This window comes from Hordeum vulgare, chromosome 7H (assembly GCF_904849725.1).
Source record: "Hordeum vulgare subsp. vulgare chromosome 7H, MorexV3_pseudomolecules_assembly, whole genome shotgun sequence".
NCBI lineage: Eukaryota > Viridiplantae > Streptophyta > Magnoliopsida > Poales > Poaceae > Hordeum > Hordeum vulgare.
The window spans coordinates 384663378-384676987 of NC_058524.1; positions in this window are offsets into that span (position 1 = coordinate 384663378).

A 13610-nucleotide genomic window follows, 5' to 3' on the forward strand; every position below is an offset into this window, starting at 1 on the left:
GAATCCCAAGTGACTCAGATAATATAGATGTGCCTCCCCGGCAACGACGCTAGAAAAAGGTCTTGATAACCCACAAGTATAGGGGATCGCAACAGTTTTCGAGGGTAGAGTATTCAACCCAAATTTATTGATTCGACTCAAGGGGAAGCCAAACAATATTCTCAAGTATTAGCATTTGAGTTTTTAATTCAACCACACCTGAAAGATTTAGTATCTGCAGCAAAGTATCAGTAGCAAGGTAGTATGATAGCAGCAGTAGCAACAGTAACTAGTAGAAGCAAAGTGACAGCAAGGTAGCAAAGTAACGTAGCAAGGACCAGTAGGAAAAACTCGTAGGCATTCGATCGGTGATGGATGATTATGCCGGATGCTATTCATCATGTAACATTTATAACACGGAGAGATATGTAACTAGCTCCAGTTCATCAATGTAATGTAGGCATGTATTCCGTATGTAGTCATACGTGCTTAGGGAAAAGAACTTGCATAACATCTATTGTCCATCCCTCCCGTGGCAGCGGGGTCCTAATGGAAACTACGGGATATTAAGGTTCTCCTTTTAATAAAGAACCGGACCAACGCATTAACACTTGGTGAATACATGAACTCCTCATACTATGGTCATCTCCGGGAATGGTTCCGGCTATTGTCACTCCGGGGTTGCCGGGTCATAACACATAGTAGGTGACTACAACTTGCAAGATAGGATCAAGAACACACATATATTGGCGACAACATAATAGGTTCAGATATGAAATCATGGCACTCGGGCCCTAGTGACAAGCATTAAGCATGGCAAAGTAGTAGCAACATCAATCTCAGAACATAGTGGATACTAGGGACCAATCCCCGTCAAAACTAACTCGATTACATGATAGATCTCATCCAACCCATCACTGTCTAGCAAGCCTACGATGAGATTACTCCCGAACGGTGAAGAGCATCATGGAATTGGCGATGAAGGAAGGTTGGTGATGACGATGGCGACGATCTCCCCTCTCCGGAGCCCAGAACGGACTACAGATCTGCCCTCCAGATGAAGAACATGAGGTGGTGGCAGAGCCTCCGTATCGTAAAACGCGATGAACTCTTCTTCTTGGAGGTGATGGAGCATTGTGGGCCCCACAAGCCTGCCAGGCGCGACCAGGGGGGGCCGTGCCTAGTGGGATTGTGGGATCACAACTCCACTTCCTCCGTTGATTCTTGCGCCGGTATTTTTTATATATTCCACAAAAATTCTCCGTAAATTTTCAGGTCATTCCGAGAACTTTTATTTCTGGCAAAAACAACACCATGGCAATTCTGGTGAAAACAACGTTAGTCCGGGTTAGTTCCATTCAAATCATGCAAATTAGGGCCCAAAACAAGGGCAACAGAGTTCGGAAAAGTAGATATGATGGAGACGTATCAGTTCACTAACTCCACAACGATACACCATCGTGGAATCATTCCATCTCCCTACGGAAATGCCATCCACGACACTCACACTTATCTTGACATTTTTATGAGTAGCCATTATAGTTGTCTATGAACAACATATGTTTCCAAGTAGTCCATATCTGCGAACGCGGCTATTCGAATAGATCATAACCCTGCAGGGGTGTACTTCTTCACACACACTCTCGCCACTTATCGCTATGTGCACGTCATGCACCTCGGCAACCTTCAAGCGGAAGCCCAGCGAGGGAGTCGGCCATGACCGTTAACCACGCTAATACCTAGTCCAGTTTTATCGCCTATGTGAGGGTAACCCACATGGAAGTCCGGCCCAGGTTTCCGCCACGGCCCCAAACGATGTGCGCAGGGTTCCCAAGCCCACCATCCGGGTGCCACTTGGTACACCGTGCCACTGTCTACCGCATCATAGCCCACCTCTAAGGTCAGCACTATGCACGGGCTCCAGCATAACTATAAACACCAGAAACTACTTGCATCTCTTGGACTGAGTGTAGGTGATTAATAAGTCGAGCAGGGTCATATTTCAGGGCCCAGCATGTGGTAGTATCTTTTCTTGGATTACATACACGGAACTCAGTTCCTAAGGACGGTTCCAATGAAACAACCCGCCATGTACTCCTACATAGCCATGTACTCCTACACACAACCTTTATTAACAGAACACGTTCTCACGATCATGTTCATCACACAGATGACAGACCAAACACAACTCTAAGCATAGCATGCATAGCAGGATAAGACACATCATGGCTCAAGCATCTACCAGGTATGCTAGGTTGCAAGGTTTAGCTATTTACTGTGACAAAGATAGGTCAAGCAAACGAATGGGTTCAACTAAGGTGGTCAAAGCATTTGAAGCATTTTGATCTAATGCAATAAGTAAGAGCAGGAGCGAGAAAATGGGATTTATCGGGATGATCAAAATTGTTGCTTGCCTTGTTGCTCAGCACAGGGGTGATATCCGTCGGCCGGATAATCAGTCGTATCCGAAGGGGCGGGGCCTACCGAATAGCAACATTCAAATATTAACAATCACATGCAACAATCATGATGCATGAACATGACATGAAATGAAGGGTGATATGTTTCAATATCGTTGGTGAAACCTTAGTTTGCATCTGCTTTGAAATCCAAATTCAAATATCATTTGAAATGACATATTTATCTTAAGCATTTAATTGGTTTGACCTGATGTTGTTTCATAACTTTGTTTTTCATGCATGAAAGTAGCACCATTGTGTTCATTGAATTTTTCTGATCAATTTGCATATATTATTTGTCTGATTTGGAGTTATATTCAAATTTCTATGAATTTCCAAAGTTCTGCAAATATTCTGGAATTATATTAAAACCAGAATTGGACTTATTGCATCAGGAGGTTAGCTCGCCGTTGAAAGTCAAACCTGACCAGTGGGACCCACCGGTGAGTGACTCTGGCCAGTTTTAGATTAAGTTTAAACTTAAATGGCTATTTAACAGAACTGGACCCACATGTTAGTGGCTAGTTAGGGATTTAATTAATTATTTATTTTCATTAACTTAAACTTAATTACTCAAGGGCTGGCCGCACCTGTCATAGGCTCACGGGGTTGAACCCACTAGTGACGAGGTCGATCTCGCCGGCGGTGAGCCTCCGGCAGCACATGAGATGGCGGAGGGCGTAGGAAACGCGTCTCCGATGACCACTCGAGCGGCAGAAGGCACTGCGAGAATGGCCACTCGATAGGGCGCACGATGGAGAAAACCCCAGGGGCTGGGGTGGCCGGAATCTACGCCGGCGACGAGATTGGCGGCGGCCGAAGCTCGACCATCGTCGAGGTCATCGAAAACGGGGGCAAAACGCACGGGGCTAGGCTCCTAGGGCACCTACGAGACGAGCTGGACCCGTTGCAGGCCTCGGATGGACCAACCGGTCACCGTAGGGTCACTGGCGACGAGCTACAGCGGCGGTCCTCGTCGGGCTCTGGTGAAACTGGGCCTAGAGCTCGGGAAAGAGAGGGGAAGATGGGGGAAACACTCCGTAGCTCACTGAAGTGACGAGGGGATGCTCAGGCTGCTCGGGGAGGCACTGGATCCGGCGAATCGACGGTGGCTTGCCGGTGGCCGAAGGTTGAAGACGACCGCGACGAGGGCGATGTAGGGCTCGGGGGCTCTTCTCCTTTGGCAGGGACGACCAGCTCATCAAGGCAGAGCGAACGACACAGTCACAGGCAAGAGAAGGCCGGAGCGATGGCTAGCTAGAGCTCGAGCTCGTGGCAATGGCGTCCGAGAGGGGGAGAGACACACGGGGCGAGTGAGGAGGGGTAGAGCATGGGAACGAGCTCGGGGAGGCTTATCCTTCCTCGCCAGCGCGAAGCGGCGGCCAGGCAGGCACGCAGGTGCGTGTCTGCGCCGGAGGGAGCGGCGGCCACCTCCTGCTGCCGACTGGCAGAAGGTACACGACAGGAGAGGTGCTGGGCCTGGGCTAGGTAAGTGTCTGATAACTCCTTTTCCATTTTCTTCCTTTTTTGTTTCTGTTAAATCATTTCTGATATGGTTTTGTTTTATTTTTGGCTCCAAACTATTCCTAAAATAGTTTGAAACATGCTAAGGTGTTATTTGGAATATTTCCAAACATATATAAAAGTTTCAACATTTTTGAAAACTTTGGAATATTTGAAATCAATTATGTAGTTGATTTCAGTAGCTTCTAAATTTAAAATAAAAGGCCAAAAGCATTTTCAAAATATGTTTCACCCCTGATATTTTGTTTTCAACATTTATCAGAAATGATGAACTTTTCTAATGGCCATTTTGGATTCTTTAATTTGCCACCAAATTTGAATTGCTTTTGAATATAGAGTTGCTAGGGTTTGCTTTTGTTTTCTTTGCTTTGCTTTTGATTTCATTTCATTTATTTGGATGCAAAGAAGAAGACATGAGCACAAACTTGCTATACTCTATTAGGGATTCAGGGATGTGACAACTCACCCCCACTCAAAAGAATCTCGTCCCGAGATTTGGAAGTCGTCGGGAATAGCGCGAGATACTCAAGTCGAAGACGATCCTCTCTTTCCCAAGTTGCCTCTTTTTCAGAATGATTTGACCATTGAACTTTAAGAAACTTGAGGTTTCGACGTCGAGTGATACACTCTGCTTGATCAAGAATACGAACAAGGTATTCTCGGTATGAAAGGTTATCTTGGAGATCAAGCGTTTCGTGGTCCACTTCACGGATAGGATCTGAAAAGCAACGCCTGAGTTGCGAGACGTGGAATACATCATGAACCTTGGAAAGATGCTGAGGAAGTTCTAATTGGTAGGCAACTTCTCCTCGTTTGGCAAGAATGCGAAAAGGACTGATATAACGAGGAGCCAACTTGCCCTTGATACCGAAACGATGGTTACCCTTAAAAGGTGTAACCCGAAGGTAAGCCTTCTCGTAAACTTCAAAGGTCACAACGTTATGATGACGATCATATTGGCTCTTTTGACGAGATTGGGCTGTTTTCAACTTTTCACGAATAATGTGAACTTGCTCTTCTGCTTCCTGGATCATATCCGGTCCAAAGAGTTGCCTCTCTCCGGTTTCTGACCAATTAAGAGGTGTTCGACATCTTCGTCCATAGAGAACTTCAAAAGGGTCTTTGCCCAAGCTTGATTGATAGCTATTGTTATAAGCAAATTCGGTGAATGGAAGGCACTTCTCCCAATTCATACCGAATGATATAACACAAGCTCGGAGCATATCTTCTAGGATTTGATTCACTCTTTCTACTTAACCACTTGATTGAGGATGGAAAGCAGTGCTAAAAGATAAGTGAGTCCCCATGGCATTCTGAAAACTCTCCCACAAGCGTGAAGTAAAGATACTTCCATGGTCTGAGTTAATCTCCAGAGGAACACCATGAAGAGACACTATTCGAGAGATATATAACTCTGTTAGCTAGCTAGCTGTTATACTCTCACGAACTGGAAGAAAATGAGCTACTTTGGAAAGACGGTCAATGACCACAAAGATAGCATTATTTCCTTTCTTGGTCTTGGTAAATCCAGTGATGAAATCCATACTTACTTTATCCTATTTCCATTCAGGAATAGCTAAAGGTTGAAGGGTGCCAACAGGCCTTTGATGTTTTGCCTTAACTCGACGACAAATGTCGCAGTTAGCAACGAACTCAGAAATTTCTCTCTTCATCCTAGTCCACCAAAACCTCTGGCGTAGGTCCTGATACATCTAAGTACTACCAGGATGAATGGTGAGAGGAGAACCATGAGCCTCCTTAAGGATCAACTGCCTTAGATGTGGATTCTTAGGAACCACTAGACGATTATGGAATAACACAACATCTTGATCATTCATGGAGAATTCCTTAGCGTTTCCGCTAATAATATTCTCCTTGATCCGTGATATACCCTTATCACGCTTCTGGCCAGCTATGATTTGATCCCTAAGAGTAGGCTTCGCCACCAAGTTAGAAAGGAATCCTCGCGGAACAATGTGAAGATGTAACTTCCAAAATTCCTCATAGAGATGTGGTTGACCTCGTTGTAACATCAGATTGTTACAATAAGACTTACGACTTAGCGCATCAGCCATAACATTGGCCTTCCCCGGGGTGTAAGTTATCCCTAAGTCGTAATCTGTGATCAACTCAACCTACCGTCTTTGCCTGAGATTCAAATCCGTTGGGTGAAGATATATTTCAAACTTTGGTCATCAGTAAATATTTCGCAACGATTACCAAGAAGGTAATGTCGCTAGGTTTTAAGTGCATGGACTACAGCTGCAAGCTCAAGATCATGTGTGGGATAGTTATCTCATGTGGACGCAACTGTCGAGATGCGTATGCAATCACATGACGATTCTGCATGAGAATGCAACCCAATCCTTGTCGCGAGGCGTCGCAATAGATAACAAAGTCCTTAGACAAATCTGGTGGTAGCAGTACACGTGTGGAAGTCAGGCGTCTTTTCACTTCCTGAAAACTATGCTCACACTATGGTGTCCACTCAAACTTTTTATCTTTCTTGAGGAGTTCAGTTAGAGGTTTTGCAACCTTGGAAAAATTCTCGACAAAGCGACGACAATAGCTCGCTGGACGAAGAAAACTCCTAACTTGCTTAACCGATTCAGGTTGAGTCCAATCAAGGACGGCTTGCGCTCTCTCGGGATTGACAGCAATACCCTTACCAGAAATTACGTGGCCTAGATAGGTCACTCCGGGTAACCACAATTCACATTTTGCAAACTTGGCATAAAGGCGGTGCTCTCGAAGTTTCATCAATACGAGCCTTAAATGCTCGGCATGTTCTTGTTCGTTCTTCGAGTAGATGAGAATATCATCGAGGTATACCACGACGAATTTATCCAAATACTCCATGAAGATTGAATCCATCAAGCGAGAGAAGGTGGTTGGGGCATTGGTTAAACCGAAGGACATGACGGTGTACTAGTATTGGCCATAACGAGTGACAAAAGCCGTTTTTGGAATGTCCCCGTTCTAGATCTTGATTTGATGGTAACCCAACCTCAAATCCATTTTGCAGAAGACTGAGGATTCAGCGAGCTGATCATACAGATCGTTGATCCTGGGGAGCGGATACTTGTTCTTTATGGTGACCAGGTTAACTGGTCGATAATCTACAACTATCCGATCCGTTCCGTCTTTCTTCTTGATGAAGAGGACGGGACAAGCCCAAGGAGAAGAGCTATGACAAATGAAACCTTTATTCAAGGCCTCATCTAGTTGCTTCTTAAGTTCGGCTAGCTCCAGGGGTGCCATCTTATAAGGTCTTCTGGATATTGGAACAGTTCCCGGAACAAGGTCTATCACAAACTCTACATCCCTGTGAGGTGGTATTCCTGGGAGTTCTTCTGGAAAAACATCCGGAAAGTCACGGACTACCGGAATGTCTTCAAGTTCTGGAAAAGTGTTGACATTGAGGGAATAGATTTGGCATTTGGCAACTCAAGTAGAGAATTAACTATCTCACCCGAGGGATGGGTAAGCTGAACATTTCTAGAATGAGTATCAATCTTGGCATAATGAGCTGACATCCAGTCCATACCCAAGATGATATTGATATCCGAAGATTTCAGGGCTATCAAAGATGCTAGAAAAACTAGCATCTTCACTAGAATTTCATTATCATAGGTTATCCTGGAAGTTTGCCACTTACTACCAGGGGTTTGGACAACCAAAGGTACTGGCATATCACAAAAGGACATGTTATGCAACTGTGCATAACTTTCCAAAATGAAGGAATGAGATGACCCAGTGTCAAAAAGAACGGACGCTGGGTGATGATTGACAAGGAGCGTACCCAATATGACGTCGGGATCCTGTGCAGCTTCTTCTGCTGAAACATAGTTCACCCGGCCACGTGCAGGAGTTGGCTTCACATAGTAAGCTTTGCCCGACTTGCCTTGCCCAATTGACTTTCCAGGTTGCTTGGCACCTATATTCTGGGGACACTCTCGTGAATAGTGCCCTGGTTCTCCGCACTTGTAACAAATCACCTGATTGGCACGTGGTGCAGCATTGCTAGCTGGACCACCATAGGTCTTTGCTGGAGGGTTGGTCTGATTCGCCTGAGGCGCCACATAGGATGGCCTCGGGGTATATCTTGGCAGCAGAGAGCTATTTGGAACCCACAACCTGCATTTTGGAAACGTGAAACCAGATGACGAGCCAAAGTCACGGGAGTGCTTCTTCGTGGCTTCATAGTGGGTATAACCAGTCTCGACACTGATCACCTTGTTGACAAGAGCTTGAAAGCTTGTACATTCGTGGAGGCGCAGGTCACGATGAAGTTCAGGGCTCAGACCCTTGCGAAATCTTGCTTGCTTCTTGGTATCAGTTGAAATCTATTCAGTTGCATAGCGCGCGAGGTTTCCGAACTCGCGGCTATAAGCATCCACGGTCAATTTTCCCTGGTGAAGGCACAGAATTCCTCTCTCTTACGGTCCATGAGACCCTTTGGAATATGGTGCAGACGGAAGGCTGCACTGAAGTTTGCCCATGTGGCTGCTGGTCCGGCAGGACACATAGCTCCAAAGTTTTCCCACCACAGATTGGCAGGTCCTTACAGAAAATACGCCGCAAAGGTCACCTTGTCGGCCTCAGAAACATTAACAGAGAGAATCTTGCACAATATACTGCACAACCAGTCATCAGCGTCGAGGGGGTCGACGGAGTGATGGAACTTCGGAGGATTCAGCTTCACGAGGTCATTGAGGGACACTGCATCATTCCTTGGATGACGAGCCGTATTTTGCTTAATACGCTCTAGGAAACGGTTGGTCTCTCTTTTGTTTCGTTCCACCTCAAACATAACTTCCGCCAGAGAAGGCGGGTGAGGCAGTTCCTCCTGCGATGCTTGACTACCTTCTCCCTGCTCATGGGCAGGGGCACAGTTCAGCCTGGTGAACACCATCCTGGCAAACAAACTCACAGTTTAGACTAATATCAACATCAATACTAACTATGGATTAAGAATGCACTGAACACATGGAATGCGGAAATGAACATCCGAACAACATGGTAACAAGCAACTGCTATATATACACCATCGTTCATACACACCATTACATGGTTCAGTACAACCTCAACCCGAAGAGCAAACTACTGAAAGGATGATACTACTCATCAGAGGCTTTCCAAGCTTCCTATACATTATTTATCTATGCCTCCGGAATTCATCTCACGACATAAGCATACTCCACAAGACACACAGGACTATGGAAGTACAACTACTACCATACTACTCTTCCCCTCATGGGTTCAGGCATCCGCATAAAACATCTGATAAAGGTTGCCTCCATGGCCTGGGAGCTCAACCTGTGGATCAGGAAATACTCGAGCCTGAGACCCCTGGGAACCGTAAGGACACGGGTGTGGCCTTGGTCCCCTCACTGGTGGTAGTAGAGGTCCCCGAAGAGTGGTGAGTCCTCCTATAGCACGCCAGTCAACATGAGCCGGAAGATGCGTCCTAACAGCGTTCAGCATCTCCATATCCCCATACCATGTCTGGACTACGGGTGCCAGCTGTGTCAAAGCCGTCCACAGACGGGCACGTGTAGCATAGAGCTCCATACGAAGGGCACGAGCATCCCTGTCTCTATTTTCTAACATCTCAGCGGTGGACTGCAGCAGCGGATCCTCCATAAAGGAATCAAAGTAGACCCCACTGAGGTATCCTTCTTCTCCTGGCTGAGAGGCAGGAACATAGCAGAATTCTGAATTCTACAGCAGTGCATGTCTGGCCCTCATAATGGTCAACATTGAATAGGCAGCATCCTGTACTGCCATGTCAACAGTAATCCCCAATCCATAAGACCAATGGATCAGCTCCTCAGCTCCAGGGTAATCTGGGAATACCCTAACAGTGCACAGATACTGACTCTGATTAAAATCCCGGTACTGCTCCTCCACTGTATACTCTGGGTACCAGCGGTAACCGTCTACTGACAACATCCTTAGAAGCATAGCCGTGTGACCCGGCACATCAATGCACCTAGTCAGACGGACCACCTGACGAGAAGGACGGCCAGGCATCTGAAAATAGAGAGAAATGCAAAGGCATTAGAGCTCTGGAGACAAAATTGGGCAGCATAACGGTAGTAAATGCTCAAAAACAATTTTGAGACAACCCACAAAAGATAGGATAGAATAACCACTCAACTACCAAGTTCAATTCTATGGTCATCAAAACTTACTTTCTTTCCCTTGGAATAAAAGGAACCCGGAGTAACTCTCGACTCGTTGTCCTATAATCTACCGATCAATAATACACGATCCTCAGAGAAAGATAAGTAACCTAGTTCTTAATCCCCGCAGAAAAGATGAGGATGACCAGAATAGAAAATTTAGGCAGAGAAACAAGAATCTTACGTTCCCTTCCACAAACAATTCCCTTATATATAACTAAAGCAATTCTAGACTCAACTTCGACCAGATTGGCTTGGTAATCCTACAGTCAGTCAGGCTCTCATACCAACGTTGTAGGGACCCGGATCCTAAGTCATAGGAATCCAGCCTGTAACACATCACATCCCTTTGCGGTCTCAGGCACGGTTATCCCCACGGCTGCCGCCTTACCTTAGCCGGGACCGGTTGCGCCTTTTGACTCACATATGCAATTGTGTCGCTAGCATTCCAATGTCAAAGAACCCGGGTCGACATGTCTAGTCATAAACTCAAGTGACAGGCATACATGACCCAGCAAAGCAGGTGATGGTCATCAGCGAGTGTAGACGAGTCGTAGCAAGCTACAAGGACTCCATTAGACCGCGTGGCATTTACCCAAAGGGACAGACACATCAACTAAGAAGAACACATGCCGGTCAACCAATGTGTCCGGAGCAGTAGCGAACTACCATGGCTCGGTGGAAACACAAAGGGGCATTTCCCCGTAAGGAGTGCTACTAAGGCATACAACTAGGTGTTCGAACCCCATACAGATCAAGTACAACACATGGACGCATGGCATTCCCGATATGCATAGATACATTGATGGCATCACAACGTAATCATAAACATACAAACTTTATTTAGAAGGCTCGGAAGAGCCTCACACATAATATTACACAGATAGGGGTCTCACAACCCATCATCACAAGACATTCAAACAAGTCTTACAAGCCAGCGGTAAAACTGTCTGAGTGCAGACAGATGGAAAGGTAAAAAGGCACATGGCCTGACTATCTACAGACCAAACCTAGGCCCAGATCGTAGTTGGGACACCAGCTACTCGTCGTCGTCAACGTCTAGATAGAACCCACCATTAGGGTCATTAACATCCTCTGCAACAATTTATTAAGCAAACGTGAGTACAAAAGTACTCAGCAAGACTTTAGAACAATATATCTACTCATGCAATGTATCGACAAGGGGTTGTGGGGTTTCATGCAGAAAGCCAGCTTTGACTCTTGGCTACACAAACTGCTATTTTAAATAGTTTTGACAACTTTGTTTTCTCGCACACGAGTCCACTAACTCCACAAAAATACACCATCGTGGAATCATTCCGTCTCCGTACGGAAATGCCATGCATGACACTCACACTTATCTTGACATTTTTATGAGTAGCCATTATAGTTGTCTATGAACAACATATGTTTCCAAGTAGTCCATATCTGCGAACGCGGCTATTCGAATAGATCATAACCCTGCAGGGGTGTACTTCTTCACACACACTCTCGCCACTTATCGCTATGTGCACGTCATGCACCTCGGCAACCTTCAAGCAGAAGCCCAGCGAGGGAGTCGGCCATGACCGTTAACCACGCTAATACCTAGTCCAGTTTTATCGCCTATGTGAGGGTAACCCACATGGAAGTCCGGCCGAGGTTTCCGCCACGGCCCCAAACGATGTGCGCAGGGTTCCCAAGCCCACCATCCGGGTGCCACTTGGTACACCGTGCTACTGTCTACCGCATCATAGCCCACCTCTAAGGTCAGCACTATGCACGGGCTCCAGCATAACTATAAACACCAGAAACTACTTGCATCTCTTGGACTGAGTTCTAGGTGATTAATAAGTCGAGCAGGGTCATATTTCAGGGCCCAGCATGTGGTAGTATCTTTTCTTGGATTACATACACGGAACTCAGTTCCTAAGGACGGTTCCAATGAAACAACCCGCCATGTACTCCTACATAGCCATGTACTCCTACACACAACCTTTATTAACAGAACACGTTCTCACGATCATGTTCATCACACAGATGACAGACCAAACACAACTCTAAGCATAGCATGCATAGCAGGATAAGACACATCATGGCTCAAGCATCTACCAGGTATGCTAGGTTGCAAGGTTTAGCTATTTACTGTGACAAAGATAGGTCAAGCAAACGAATGGGTTCAACTAAGGTGGTCAAAGCATTTGAAGCATTTTGATCTAATGCAATAAGTAAGAGCAGGAGCGAGAAAATGGGATTTATCGGGATGATCAAAATTGTTGCTTGCCTTGTTGCTCAGCACAGGGGTGATATCCGTCGGCCGGATAATCAGTCGTATCCGAAGGGGCGGGGCCTACCGAATAGCAACATACAAATATTAACAATCACATGCAACAATCATGATGCATGAACATGACATGAAATGAAGGGTGATATGTTTCAATATCGTTGGTGAAACCTTAGTTTGCATCTGCTTTGAAATCCAAATTCAAATATCATTTGAAATGACATATTTATCTTAAGCATTTAATTGGTTTGACCTGATGTTGTTTCATAACTTTGTTTTTCATGCATGAAAGTAGCACCATTGTGTTCATTGAATTTTTCTGATCAATTTGCATATATTATTTGTCTGATTTGGAGTTATATTCAAATTTCTATGAATTTCCAAAGTTTTGCAAATATTCTGGAATTATATTAAAACCAGAATTGGACTTATTGCATTAGCATGACATCAGCAGGTCAGCTGGCCGTTGAAAGTGAAACCTGACCAGTGGGACCCACTGGTCAGTGACTCTTGCAAGTTTTAGATTAAGTTTAAACTTAAATGGCTATTTAACAGAACTGGACCCACATGTCAGTGGCTGGTTAGGGATTTAAGTAATAATTTTTTTTTCAGTAACTTAAACTTAATTACTCCGGGGCGGCCCCACCTGTCATAGGCTCAGGGGTGTTGAACCCACCGGCGACGAGGTCGATCTCGCCGGTGGTGAGCCTCTGGCAGCACCAGAGACGGCAGAGGGCGTCGGAAACGTGTCTCTAATGACCATTCGAGCGGCAGAACACACTCGGAGAACGGCCACTCGATGGCGCGCACGATGGAGCAAACCCAGGGGCTGGGGTGGCCGGAATCTACCCCGGCGACAAGCTTGGCGGCAGCCGAAGCTCGGCCATCGTCGAGGTCATCAAAAACGGGGGCAAAACCCACGGGGCTGGGCTCCTAGAGCACCTACGCGACGAGCTGGAGCCGTTGCAGGCCTCGGATGGACCAACCGGTCACCGTAGGGTCACCAGCGACGAGCTACAGCGGCGGTCCTCGTCGGGCTCCGGTGAAACTGGGCCTAGAGCTCGGAAAAGAGAGGGGAAGATGGGGGGAAACACTCCAAAGCTCACTGCGGTGACGAGGGGATGCTCAGGCTGCTCGGGGAGGCACTGGATCCGGTGAATCGACAGTGGCTTGCCGGCGGCCGAAGGTGGAAGACGA